This window comes from Castanea sativa, chromosome 3 (genome assembly GCF_040712315.1).
Source record: "Castanea sativa cultivar Marrone di Chiusa Pesio chromosome 3, ASM4071231v1".
NCBI lineage: Eukaryota > Viridiplantae > Streptophyta > Magnoliopsida > Fagales > Fagaceae > Castanea > Castanea sativa.
In genome coordinates, this window is record NC_134015.1 from 51266888 (window position 1) to 51280493 (window position 13606).

General features: G+C 39.5%; 1 non-coding gene across 1 annotated transcript; it reads left to right on the forward strand.

Annotated features, from left to right (window-relative positions):
- Positions 1-13246: 13246 nt before the first annotated feature.
- On the forward strand, positions 13247-13317 carry TRNAG-GCC (transfer RNA glycine (anticodon GCC)). The gene has a single exon. It is a non-coding gene; the product is annotated as a tRNA-Gly (tRNA).
- The last annotated feature ends 289 nt before the right edge of the window (positions 13318-13606 follow it).

The following is a 13606-nucleotide window of genomic DNA, read 5'->3' on the forward strand; positions in this document are numbered from 1 at the left end:
TGGAAAGGATTTCAGTGGACCGAGGAGTGTGCTTTAGCTTTCCAGCAACTTAAGGAATATCTTTCCCGGCCACCCATTATGTCTCGGCCAGAGGTTGATGAAATTCTGTTTGCATACCTAGCTATGGCCGTCCATGCAGTCAGCCTGGTCCTTATAAGGGACGACGGCGGGGTACAGAGATCGGTCTATTATGTCAGCAAATCCTTGAATAAAGCTGAAGTGCGTTATTTGCCTTTAAAGAAGGCAATTCTAGCTGTAGTCCATGCCACGCGGAAGCTTCCTCACTATTTCCAGTCCTACACTGTGGTGGTTTTGACCCAACTGCCTCTCAAGTCAGTATTGCGAAGTGCTGACTACTCGGGAAGGGTAGCTAAGTGGGGGACTATTTTGGCAGCTTTTGATATCAAATATATGCCACGCACCTCGGTGAAAGGCCAGGTTCTCGCGGATTTGGTGGCAGAGTTCGCTGAATTATCATTAGAAGAAATTGCGAAGGAATCACACATGGATGAAAAATCAGTTGGCATGATCACAAGCAAAGGACCACTGACCTGGAACGTGTATGTTGATGGGGCAGCCAACCAAAGGGGGTCTGGTGTCGGACTTGTTTTGGTATTTCCTGAAGGAATTGTCTTCGAAAAATCATTGAGATTAGCGTTCTCGGCAACTAATAACGAGGTCGAGTACGAAGCGGTCTTGGTCGGCATGAGCATGGCACGTAAAATGGGGGGAAAGGAAGTTCATATGTTCTCGGATTCTCAGTTAGTGGTTGGCCAAGTGACGGGGACCATGGAGGCTAGGGATCCAAGAATGCAAAAGTACCTGACCTAGGTCAAATGCTTACAATCCAAATTTGATTCCTTTATCCTTTCTCATGTTTCTAGAAGTGGAAACGCACATGCGGACTCGTTGGCCACTTTGGCGACATCCTCGGCTCAGTTTTTGCCCAGGATTATCCTCATTGAAGACCTGCTAGAACCAACTCTGACCACTGCAAGTGCCGTCCATATCCATCTGATAAGGCTAGGACCTAGTTGGATTGACCCTGTGGTATCTTTTCTAAAAAGTGACATTCTTCTCGATGACAAGTCTGAAGCAGATAAGATTCGTCGAAAGACGCCTCGTTTCTGGCTGTCCGAGGATCAGAAATTGTATAAGTGCTCCTTCTCCGGACCATACTTGTTATGTGTACACCCTGAGTCAATGGAGGCACTTTTGGAAGAATTGCATGAGGGAATTTGTGGGAGCCATACTGGGGGAAGGTCCTTAGCTCATAGGGCTCTGACTCAAGGATATTGGTGGCCCAATATGCAGAGGGAAGCTCAAGACTACGTGAGAAAGTGTGACTAATGCCAAAGGTTTGCTCCCAACATTCATCAGCCTGGAGGAGTCCTTAATCCTTTGTCCAGTCCTTGGCCTTTCGCTCAATGGGGATTGGATATAGTAGGGCCTTTTCTGAGGGCTGTGGGAAACAAAAGATGGCTACTCATAAGAACCGATTACTTCACCAAGTGGGTCGAAGCTGAGCCCTTAACAAATATTAGGGATATTGACTCCAAGAAGTTTATCTAGAAGAATATTATCACTAGATTTGGGGTACCACACACACTTATCTCAGATAATGGCGTTCAATTTGATAGTAGAGCTTTTAGGAAGTATTGTAGTGACATGGGCATCACAAACAGATACTCTACCCCAGCTTATCCTCAGGGAAATGGGCAGGCCGAGGCCGTTAATAAAGTCATATTTAGTGGACTCAAGAAGAGGCTGGATGACGCGAAGGGTAGATGAGTAGATGAGCTACCACATGTTTTATGGACGTATCGGACTACGCCATGCAGATCCACTGGACAAACACCATTCTTTATGACTTATGGGGTCAAGGCAGTGATACCTTTAGAATCAGGCTTCCCCACGCTAAGGACAAGTTCTTTTAGCCTAGAAAATAACGACGGTCTCCTGGAGAAAAACCTGGACTTGGTTGAGGAACGACGAGAGGCCAATGTGGTCCAAATGGCTTATTATCAGCAGAAGCTTAAACGAGGGTATGATGCCCATGTGAAGCTAAGGCTACTAGTGCCTAGGGATCTGTTGTTGAGAAAAGTTGTGGGTACTGCCAAAAACCTAGCATGGGGAAAGCTAGGACCAAATTGGGAAGGACCTTATCAGATCATCTTTGTAGCAGGGATAGGATCATATCGACTAGCTGACCTAGATGAAAAAATTGTACAATGTCCCTGGAATGTAAACAACCTACGAAGGTATTATTATTAATAAAATGCACTTTTATCGTTCATGGTTCAAATTATCAATATGTACTTGGGCTTATCTCTTACAATTTCTAAGTGTCAAACAGAAACTTGGTCATGGATGGTCTCGGACCACATACCTTGTGAAAATTGATATCTTATCATTTGTTAAACAGAACCTTAGTTATGTCGAGTCCATAGACCTTCTACTTTGGGGAAATTAACATCTTATGTTACTATTTCTAAGTGTCAAATAGAAACTTGGTCATGGATGATCCTCGGACCACATACCTTGTGGAAATTAATATCTTATCATTTGTTAAACATAATCTTAGTTATGTCGGGTCCATAGACCTTCTACTTTGGGGAAATTAACATCTTATGTTACTATTTCTAAGTGTCAAACAGAAACTTGGTCATAGATGGTCCTCGAACCACATACCTTGTGGAAATTGATATCTTATCATTTGTTAAATAAAATCTTAGTTATGTCGGGTCCATAAACCTTCTACTTTGGGGAAATTAACATCTTATGTTACTATTTGTAAGTGTCAAACAGAAACTTGATCATGGACGGTCCTCGAACCAAATACCTTGTGCAAATTGATATCTTATCATTTGTTAAACAGAACCTTAGTTATGTCGGGTCCATAGACCTTCTACTTTGGGAAAATTAACATCTTACGTTACTATTTCTAAGTGTCAAACAGAAACTTGGTCATGGATGGTCCTCGGACCACATACCTTGTGGAAATTGATATCTTATCATTTGTTAAACAGAACCTTAGTTATGTCGGGTCCATAGACCTTCTACTTTGGGGAAATTAACATCTTATGTTACTATTTCTAAGTGTCAAACAGAAACTTGGTCATGGATGGTCCTCGAACCATATACCTTGTGGAAATTGATATCTTATCATTTGTTAAACAGAACCTTAGTTATGTCGGGTCCATAGATCTTCTACTTTGGGGAAATTAACATCTTACGTTACTATTTCTAAGTGTCAAACAGAAACTTGGTCATGGATGGTCCTCGGACCACATACCTTGTGGAAATTGATATCTTATCATTTGTTAAACAGAACCTTAGTTATGTCGGGTCCATAGACCTTCTACTTTGGGGAAATTAACATCTTATGTTACTATTTCTAAGTGTCAAACAGAAACTTGGTCATGGATGGTCCTCGGACCACATACCTTGTGGAAATTGATATCTTATCATTTGTTAAACAGAACCTTAGTTATGTCGGGTCCATAGACCTTCTACTTTGGGAAAATTAACATCTTATGTTACTATTTCTAAGTGTCAAACAGAAACTTGGTCATGGATGGTCCTCGGACCACATACCTTGCCGAAATTGATATCTTATCATTTATTAAACAGAACCTTAGTTATGTCGGGTCCATAGACCTTCTACTTTGGAGAAATTAACATCTTATGTTACTATTTCTAAGTGTCAAACAGAAACTTGGTCATGGATGGTCCTCGGACCACATACCTTGTGGAAATTGATATCTTATCATTTGTTAAACAAAACCTTAGTTATGTCGGGTCTATAGACCTTCTACTTTGGGGAAATTAACATCTTATGTTACTATTTCTAAGTGTCAAATAGAAACTTGGTCATGGATGGTCCTCGAACCACATACCTTGTGGAAATTGATATCTTATCATTTCTTAAACAGAACCTTAGTTATGTCGGGTCCATAGACCTTCTACTTTGGGGAAATTAACATCTTACGTTACTATTTCTAAGTGTTAAACAGAAACCTGGTCATGCATGGTCCTTGGACCACATACCTTGTGGAAATTGATATCTTACCAAATGTCAAACAGAAACCTGGTCATGCATGGTCCTCGGACCACATACCTTGTGGAAATTGATATCTTACCAAATGTCAAACAGAAACCTGGTCATGCATGGTCTTCGGACCACATACCTTGTGGAAATTGATATCTTACCAAATGTCAAATAGAAACTTGGCCATAGATGGTCCTCGGACCACATACATTGTGGAAATTGATATCTTATCATTTGTTAAACAGAACCTTAGTTATGTCGGGTCCACAGACCTTCTACTTTGGGGAAATTAACATTTCAAGTTACTGCTTCTAAGTATTAGCTAGAAACTTAGACATGTATGACTCTCGGACCACATGCCTTGTAAAAATTGGCATCCTACTTGTTCTAGAAAAGAAGTTTGGTTATGTCGGGTCTTTGAACCCTTTACTTTGAGAACATTAAAAAAAAAAAAAACATTTCACATCGGTACTAAGGAGTCGATGAAACACTTGGATATCTTTCTGTCCCAAGTTAAATTCTAAGTTAAGTTTTTGATTGTATATTGCTGTTTCACATATGTTTTGTTCGTGGGTCCTGATTTGCAAAATATAAGCTAAGTATGTGTGCTTTTATTTAAAGTCATGACAAGTTAAAATATTGCAAGTGGTGCTAATTGTTCCATTCATTCATTTTTGTTCTGATGAGCATTATTATACTAAAAATTGCAAGGCAAATGAAAATCAAACCAAACAGTTTGTCATTAATTTCTGTCAATGTACATATAAAGCAAAAATTCAAAAATTTGATACATGATAAAAAGAGAAGTCCTAAATAGCCTAAACCCTAAGCCTTAGAAGGGGGGTTCTGCTCGGAAGTGCTGGTAGCTTCTATGCTTTTTAACTCCATTTCAAAAGAGGACTGGACTTGTTTTCCCTTGTCAGTTGCCACTGGTGGGGGGACATTAGGCTCGGCGCTTTAGCTCGTAGCCTCCTCGGTGCCTTCACCCTGTTCCTTCTCTTTATTGGAACTCATAGGTTCTGTAGGAGTAGGAATGGGCTCCGGGATCTCGGGAGGGAGCATGGAAGATGCTGTCTCAGGGGCAGGGGCGACAGGAGGAAGTTCTTCTATCTCCTGGATGTCTAGGGGAAGCCAAACGTTTTCGGGCTTCCTCAACTCGGAAGTTGAGGGAATCCTTGCCACATTCAAGGCTTCCTTCCAAACTTGCTGGCAGTACTCTCAGCACAGCCCGACGAACTCCTCAGTTAATTGGTTTTCTATCGCCACAACCCCTTCCTTGTAAGCGGCCTTCCTTGCGGCCTCCATAGAGTCCTTGAAGGTACGAGCCTCGTCCTTCATCCTCACAAGCTCCTTCTTCAACTCGAAGTATTCCTGTTGAGCTTTGGATAACTCTTCATCCCTCTGACGAAGAAGCTTGCGTTGCCCTTCCACCTGGGTCCTCATTGTCCTCATGCTAGCCTCGGCACCGTCTTTTTCTCTTTTTAGCTTTGCCAACTGCGTGGTTAGCTTCTCATTCTGCGCAAGGGCCTGGCCTAAGGACTTCTCAGTCTCCAGCCGGAGCTCCAGCTCAAGTCCAGCCTTCTTCCGAGAATCCTCCACCCACTTCTCGGCAGCAAAGACTTCCTGGATGGCCTGTGGTGAAATATCAAAATAAATGCACTATTAGTAACACAAGTCTTATGAATACAGGGCGAGGATAAAACTCAAATACTTACCAAGGCCAAGTCCCTTTTTAGAGAAAGGAACAGATGGGGCTGGTTCATCTTGTCCTGGGCCTCTATGTCCTTGGGTAGAAGAAGAGGACGTTCCAAGGCATCGGCCAAGTGGAGAGCATGGCCTTGTTGGAACGCCCTAATGTTAGACTGGGAAGGGATTGGTGCCCCGTCCAGCATAAGCTCGAGAGACCAGTTAGCCGGTGCACGGCGCACCTCGACAAGGTCCCTGTTCTTCCTGCTTTCTACTGAGGAGGCACGTCTCTTGCCCTTGTTAAGTTTTTGTTGCTGGGGTTGTTGTTGTTGTTGTTGTTGTTTCTGCTTCTTCTACCTCTCCCCATCTACCTCCTCGGCTTCACCTTTCCTTTTCTTCTTAGGCTCCACAACGGGAGGCTTAGGATCGGAGGGAGGAGGGGGTGGGGGCAAGGACGGAGGGACTTGCAACCCACCTTTTCCCTTTTGAGAGACTCTTGCGCCCTTCTTGTGCATTAGTTATTTTAGGGCATCCATCTCTTCTTCTTCGGAGCTAGGGTCAGGATGGGCAATCACCAAACCTTGTATCCCCGAAGTCTCGGCGGGCTCGGGCTCCTCGTCCGAAAGAATGAAAAATGGATTTCCTTGAGGCCTTTCGACGTCCTCGAGTTGAAAGTTGTCTATCTCTTCGTCCAACGAGTGTTGCGAGGACGCTTGCTCTTCTCGGACGGCGGTTGTCTGGGAGTGCGCCGAGAGGGGAATTGCTGCGATTGGGCGCATGTACAGAATGGTGGTGGGATCGTCGGGAATTTCGCGGTTAGAAAGGAAACCTGGTCTTGCCACGTCTATCCTTCTGCGTCGCTTATCTCCCACGATGATGGCGTTTTCGATTTCTTGGAAGTCCACCGATATGGGGTTGTATCCCAGTATCACGTGGGCAACTCTCAACTGTAGGTCCTCACTGACGAATACTTCAGAGCAAAGGACACGGTTCAAGTCCGCAACGTTGCAGAGGCTGAGGCGTGCACGTACGTGTTGTTTGTCTGTGAAGAGAAATATCCGAGAAGAAGAACATGGTCAGATTAGTGGTAAACATCAAGACAAAAAGGAACAATATGCAGTAAAAATTAAAAATGGTAAAGGCAACGGGGTTGAATCATGGTTTAGTAAATCTAACTCCTAAGAATTCACACTTGGTTCTCCCCATTCGACTGAGCAGTGAGGACCGTCATACCAGTTTCCTGAGGCGATGAGGTAGTCGTCCTTCATGCCTTTGTTGGATTTGGGAAGATAGGAGATCAGTCTAACTATGCTAGATCGGGATTTAATGTAATAACCTACATTTTTGTGTTTTTGGCACTCGTACATGAAGGCAACGTCGTGCCATGTAAGATTCAGGCCCATTTGCTCGTTCAGAGCGTTGACACTCCCTAAGACCCTAAACACGTTTGGTGAGCACTGGTCTGGGCATAACCTATGATTACGAAGGTATTCACTAGTCACATTTCTCATGGGGAGAGTCATCCCACCTTCTATGAAGGCAATCATGGGAATAATGACTTCTCCGTCTCTCCTATACCTACGGCTTCTACTGGACAGTATCTCAAGCCTATGTCCTTAGGAATATGGTACTTAGCCCTAAAACCTTCCATACCGGCTTCAGTATCAACTAGACATTTAAATCTACCCATTTGGTGAGAACGAAGATGAAAGTTAAAGGAAGAAAAGGAATTTAAATGGTGGCCGAGGACAGAAGCCGAGAAGGAATGAACAAAGAAGAGCGAAAACTTACGGGAGTTGGTTATGCGATTCTTCACAAGCTACTAGAGAGAAAAGGTGATGATTGACACTTTGATATGATTGATTTCTGAAGAAATGAATGAACGCGCGAGTTTCCAAGCGTTTTGACGTGCGGGAGGCGGCCTCGAAATTAAATTTGTCCCGCTCAAATTTTCAGGGGCCAAATTGGACCGTTGGATGTTCATCTTACCGTTGAACATGGGGGACAGGATGTAACTTGCGGTAATAAATGCGTGCGTTCCGGGCTTCGAAGCGTCAGAAGCGTTTTTTGGGAACGAAAGGACCCATACACGCGTGGCGGTTCACAAAGCATGTGGGAGATAATCTGGTTGGATCAAAACCCTATTTCTCTCCTCGGATGGGTGGAAAAAATAAAGTTTTGAAGGGCTATTGTGGGGGGTAAAAACTCCTGAATAAATATTTGGGTTTTGTGCCTAATTGGCTGGTACCAGTTCGTTTTTTATCAGGGCCTCCAGGCCCACAAGTCAGCCTGCACTGTAAAGGTCCGAGGAGTTGTCCGAGGAGGAATGTCTCCTCGGACAGGCCCGGCGATGACCCTGGGACTTGCTAAATGGGTTAAAGGCAGAATTCTGGAAAAACTGATGGGTAAGAGGGTGATCCAAGCATCCTCTAGAAGCAAGGTTGTGAGAGAAATATCTAAGAAAAAAGGCTACTACCTCCACATTAAAGACCCTGCATCTACTACCCTGGCCGCATTAATGGGGAAGTGACCTATGAACAGTAGAATTCAGCCTCCCTGCTATTGTTTGAAGGCTTCAAGAAGGCGGTGGATGGGACAGGTATCGAAGGGAAAGATTTGTATGACACGTGGATGAACCAGTAGAGAAGAAGTATATAAGGAAACGAGTGAGGAAAGAGAGAGGAGGAACATTTTCTGCTAAGAAAAAAAAACAGGAACTAAGAATTGTAAACTTTGGCATAAGAAAGAAAAAATAGATATACACAAATCATTCTCGGCTTACGTCCGAGGAGGTCATTTTATCATATTTGCTTGTCATTTGCACAGATAATGGTACTCTAGCCTGTTAAACAAACTTCCAACATCCCGAAACTAAATTTCAAACCCATACTCTACAAATTTTATTGCATAAGGCTCATTGGGCCTAAGCCCAACACTTGTTTTTTGGCTCCGGGTACAATTGTGCACTTACAGCAATAATTGGAGTTTAATTGCCGTACTCTATTTTTGTTTCAAAACTATTATAGGTAAATACATTAAGCTTTGGTTTTTTTATGTTTTATTTTATTTTTTTTACATAGAGTTAAACAAATGTCAAATGTAAGAAAACTAAAATGTCAAAGATAAACAAATTGAACGGATAAAACAAAAATAAAAAATAAAAAATGTACAACATAAATGTGAAGTAAGAAGTTGTTGTAGAGATTTCTAATTCTTGAAAACCCTTCTCATTACCGATAAACCAATCCTAGCCACCCACAGCCCCACAGGGTCGGCCTTAGACATTTTGGGGCCTAAGGCGAGAACTAAAATGGGGCATTTTTTATACTTATGTATTAATTAAATTAATATTTATTTAATATTTTTATATTATAATTTATTTCATTTAAAATCTATTTTTTGAGATGCAAATTGACTAATTAAATTTTTGTATTCAAGTTCTTCTAACATATCCTTTTCAATCGATAATATAGCTAGTCCACTTAATCTTTCTTCGGACATTGTCGATTTTAGATATGATTTTATTAATTTTAATTTTGAAAAACTTATTTCTACATAAGCTACTGTAACATGTATTGTTAGTAAAATCCTATAAGTAATGCATGTATTTGGAAATGAATCTAATTTTTTTTATATAATTTAGTATGTAAAATTATATTGCAAAATTGAACATCACTGTTATCTTGTAATTGTATCATTTCATTATCTTCTAACTCTTATGGTGAATTTCTTGTTCATTTGTGATACTTTCATCTAAATTTTGTGTTATATTTTGTTTATTACTAATAACAAATTTATCCATTGACCCTTTTTGAGACTCAATTAAATTTTTTTCTTTTTTTTAAAGTTTTTCATATCCAGATGCATATTTTCTAGTAAACATTTCTAATCAAACAATATAATTATAAAGACTAAAATAAAAAATAACTTTCAAGTGTAGAGCAAATGAGAAATAGAACCTAATTTATATAAAAAGTATTGTTGTAGTTTCACCAAATAATACCAAGTTTTTAGCAATCTCAACTTGCATAGATAAAGATTTATTCATTATATTACCAATCACTAAAATATATATATAAACACAATATTACCAATCACTAAAATATATATATAAACACAAGATTAAATTTTTTTTTTAAAAATAATCACAGCCATAACAAAAACAAGCCCAGCCCAGCCAAGAACCTGCCAAGACCCACCCACCACAAAAAACATAAAACAATTAAACAAATCCTAATATCCTATTACATTTACACCTATAACAAAAAAAAAAAAAAAAACCAAACAAACGCAGCACTGCCCAGCCCTCTTAACAAATATAAAGTAGAATAGAAAGCAAGCCAAGCCTTATATGAGCATCCACAGCAGTGGAACTAAAATTTTAGCAATTTAGCTCCACAAAAAGTTACTTTATCTATTTTACCTATTCACTTTACAAAACATGTTGCAGCAGTGGATCTATTTTAGCTTTCAACACAATAAAATAATATAAACATCACAATAAAATAATATATCTACTACAATAAAATAATATATCCCTCTACCAAAAAAATATTCACAGCCCCAACCACAACCACCTCTACCATCAGCCACAGCCACAACCACCACCACCACCACCAGTCCACAGCAGGAAAAAAAAAAAAAAAACCAACTGAAATCTCTAATCTTTTTCCTCAACCTAGACCAAACAAAATCACCAATCACAAACAAAATAAAAAATCACCAATCACAGAGCTAGGCTTTGGTGAAGACAATGTCGGCGTGAGTCTGATCGGCGGAAGAGATGTGGGTCTGAGGCGGATGGGTCTGATTGACAGAAAACCAAAGCAACAGTCTGATCGGCCTCGGGTGAGCGTTGAGATGGAGGGCTGGGCGAAGGCGTGGGTCTGATAGGCGGAAAACCAAAGCAATGGATCGGCGGCTTGGGGCTTGGGTCGGCTTGGGTCGGTGACATTGAGGCCGGCGGCTTGGGGCTTGGGTCGGCTTGGGCCAGTGACGTTGAGGTCGGCGGAGGCATGGGTCTGAGACTTTGGGACAGAGAGGTGGGAGGGACTGAAAGAGAGAGAGAGGCATGAAGTGACTGAGAGAGAGAGAGAGAAAGGCACCATTTTTATTATTTTAGTTAGGCCGGGAGTAAAATATTTTTTTTTTTGTTTAGCTCTTATGAGCAGTGCACATCTATTTATAGATGTGCATTGTAGCAATCAGCTAAAAAAAAAAAAAGATTTAACTCCACTACTGGAGCATGATTTTTGGTGTTGGAGGAGCAAAAAAAATACCAATATACTAATATAGCACCACAGCTGTGAGTGCTCTAAGCCTATTAGTTATACACTTATACCTGAAGCAGTGAAGCTCAAAAGTCAAAACCCATTACCTAGCGTCCCAGCCAGAATCAAAACGCAGCACGACATTGACGGTAGCAGGTAGTAGCGAAAAAAAAAGGGCAGTCAGCGGAAGAAAAGAAGCTTGAGCCAGTAGCCAGGCAGTTGGATGATTTAGATTAGATCGGAGGAAAGGAAGCTTGAGCGAGGCAGCCTGGCCCAACAACAGTGGAGAGAAAGAATGAGAGAGGCAGAGAGCAAGAGTTGAGAGGAAAAAAAAGAGAGAAAGAGAGGGTAAAAATTTTAGGGATTTGAGGTTTTTTATTTGTTTTGATTATTGATTGTTTTGTGGTTAATTTCTTAGACCGGATTTGTAATTTATCTGGTTGGATTTTGGTTTGTTTAGAGGATAATGATGTTATTTTTGGGGCAATTGTTTTTATTTAGACCAAAAAATTTTGTTGTGCTACCAATGTTTAATTGGGTATAAGTGTATAACAGAAATTTTGTTTTTTGGTGAGAAGGTTGTTCTGGATTTTTTTAGATTCATCTGAAACCAAATTTTTTTCCCTCTAACCTTTTTTTTCTAAAATTTTCGAGTCTCCCTTCCACTTGGGGGCCTTAGGCAATTGCCTAACTCGCCTAGTGAAAGGGCCGGCCCTGCCCCAAAGTGATCACATTGTCGACAACCCACAAAAAAAACATATCATCCACAAACTTTAGAAATCCAATTGAAAAACTGAAGTTGGCGGAAAAGAAAAAATAAAAAGGAAAAGAACACAACTCAAAGGAACTTTCCAAATCTAAAGCCACTTTGGCACCTTTTGCGGAGGTAGAGAGAGCAAATAGAAATTTATAGTGTTAAAAATAACATAGTTAATCATAGGAGTGGCAATTGAAAGGTTTGAACTTCAAAAGAGCGAAATGGTTTTGAAGGAGAAAATGAAGAGTTGAGAATTGGAAGAAGTCTAAATTAATGGTGAGTTAGATTTAATGAGCTAAAGAATGTGTAAGGTTGTTCAAAGTGAGTTGTATTTAATGAGTTAGAGAATGTGTAAAGTTGCACTATTTATTTATATATTAATATTGTTTAAAAAATGAAGGAAAAAAAAAGAAGGTGATATGATCGATGATGTGGTTCAACTAGAGCGTAGTAACAATAAATGCTACGTTTCAGCTTTTATATATATATATATATATATATATATATATATATATATATATATATGTTGTTGGCATTGTTGATTTTCAATTTGGATGGAAGAGAAATCTTGTTTTCTAGTGCAACCTATTCATCATGATGTAATATCTCCTTTTATTTGATGAAAGCACTAGTATTCCTATAATAATAATAAAAAGATATGGTTCTCATCCTTGAAAAATTACAGCATTATTATGATTTGTAAAACTTTTTTAGTAAAATATTTTTAAGTGTTTGATATGACTAGTAAAAAATACACGACATTACAGTTTCTCAATAGGTAGTAAGTTATGACCTCACCTCTCCATGCTGCATCACATACTCTAGCTGCAGCAGTTGCCGCAAGTATTTCCTGGAAAATTGATATGAGCTTGTTTTAAAATGCATAAAAATGGACTACAAAAAAAAACTCACTGATTGACACATGATCATATCTTGATTGAAAGCTTTAGACGCGCATGCTTTAAACTTATTTATATTGATACTTAATTTATCTACTTTTATTATTCAGAAATACACACCATTAAGGAGATATATCATTTCACAAAAATTTACTATAATAAGTTTTCAAATTCCTAGCCGTTCAATAGCTCAAGCAATTGTTTAGATTAACTTTTTCCTCGAGTTTTTTTTTTTGCTTGAGTTGACAGAGGTATGGTTATGTTAAAAAATAATAATGATGGTATGAAAGGTTGTATATAAATAAATATAAACTGATAAGCTTATATGAAAATATTAATCCAAATTTTTACCAAAAAAAGAAAAGAAAATATCAATCCAAACATATACCAAACTTTATCTCTTTATATTTTTCTAGGGCTCTTCGAAACGAAAAATTATCGCCCCATTCATATTTGGTAGACCCGTCCACATGTTTTGACTTATGAGATTCCATCCGACTCAGCAGTCAGCATTCATGATATGATTTATTTCCCTAATATTCTTTTGATAATTTCAAAAGTCTTCCCCCGTTTAGCATTCACAGCACCAGTGGTCTAGTGGTAGAATAGTACCCTGCCACGGTACAGACCCGGGTTCGATTCCCGGCTGGTGCAAATATTTTTTTCTCCTTTTCCCTCTTATGGCACAATGGATGGTCCTGTGAAATATGTATGTTTGAAATTTTTTTCATTGGCCTATATGTGTCATAACTTATAACATAATGAGTAATGCTACAAATATAATACTTTTCACAACAAATCTTATAACTATTAAATTATCAAATTACAAGTTATATAAACAAGGGATAATTCTACGGTACCCCAAAAACAAAAACACATAGTAGTCAAACTTTGTTCAATAATTTGACCATTAAGTACGTCCATATTTATTATATCAATGGAT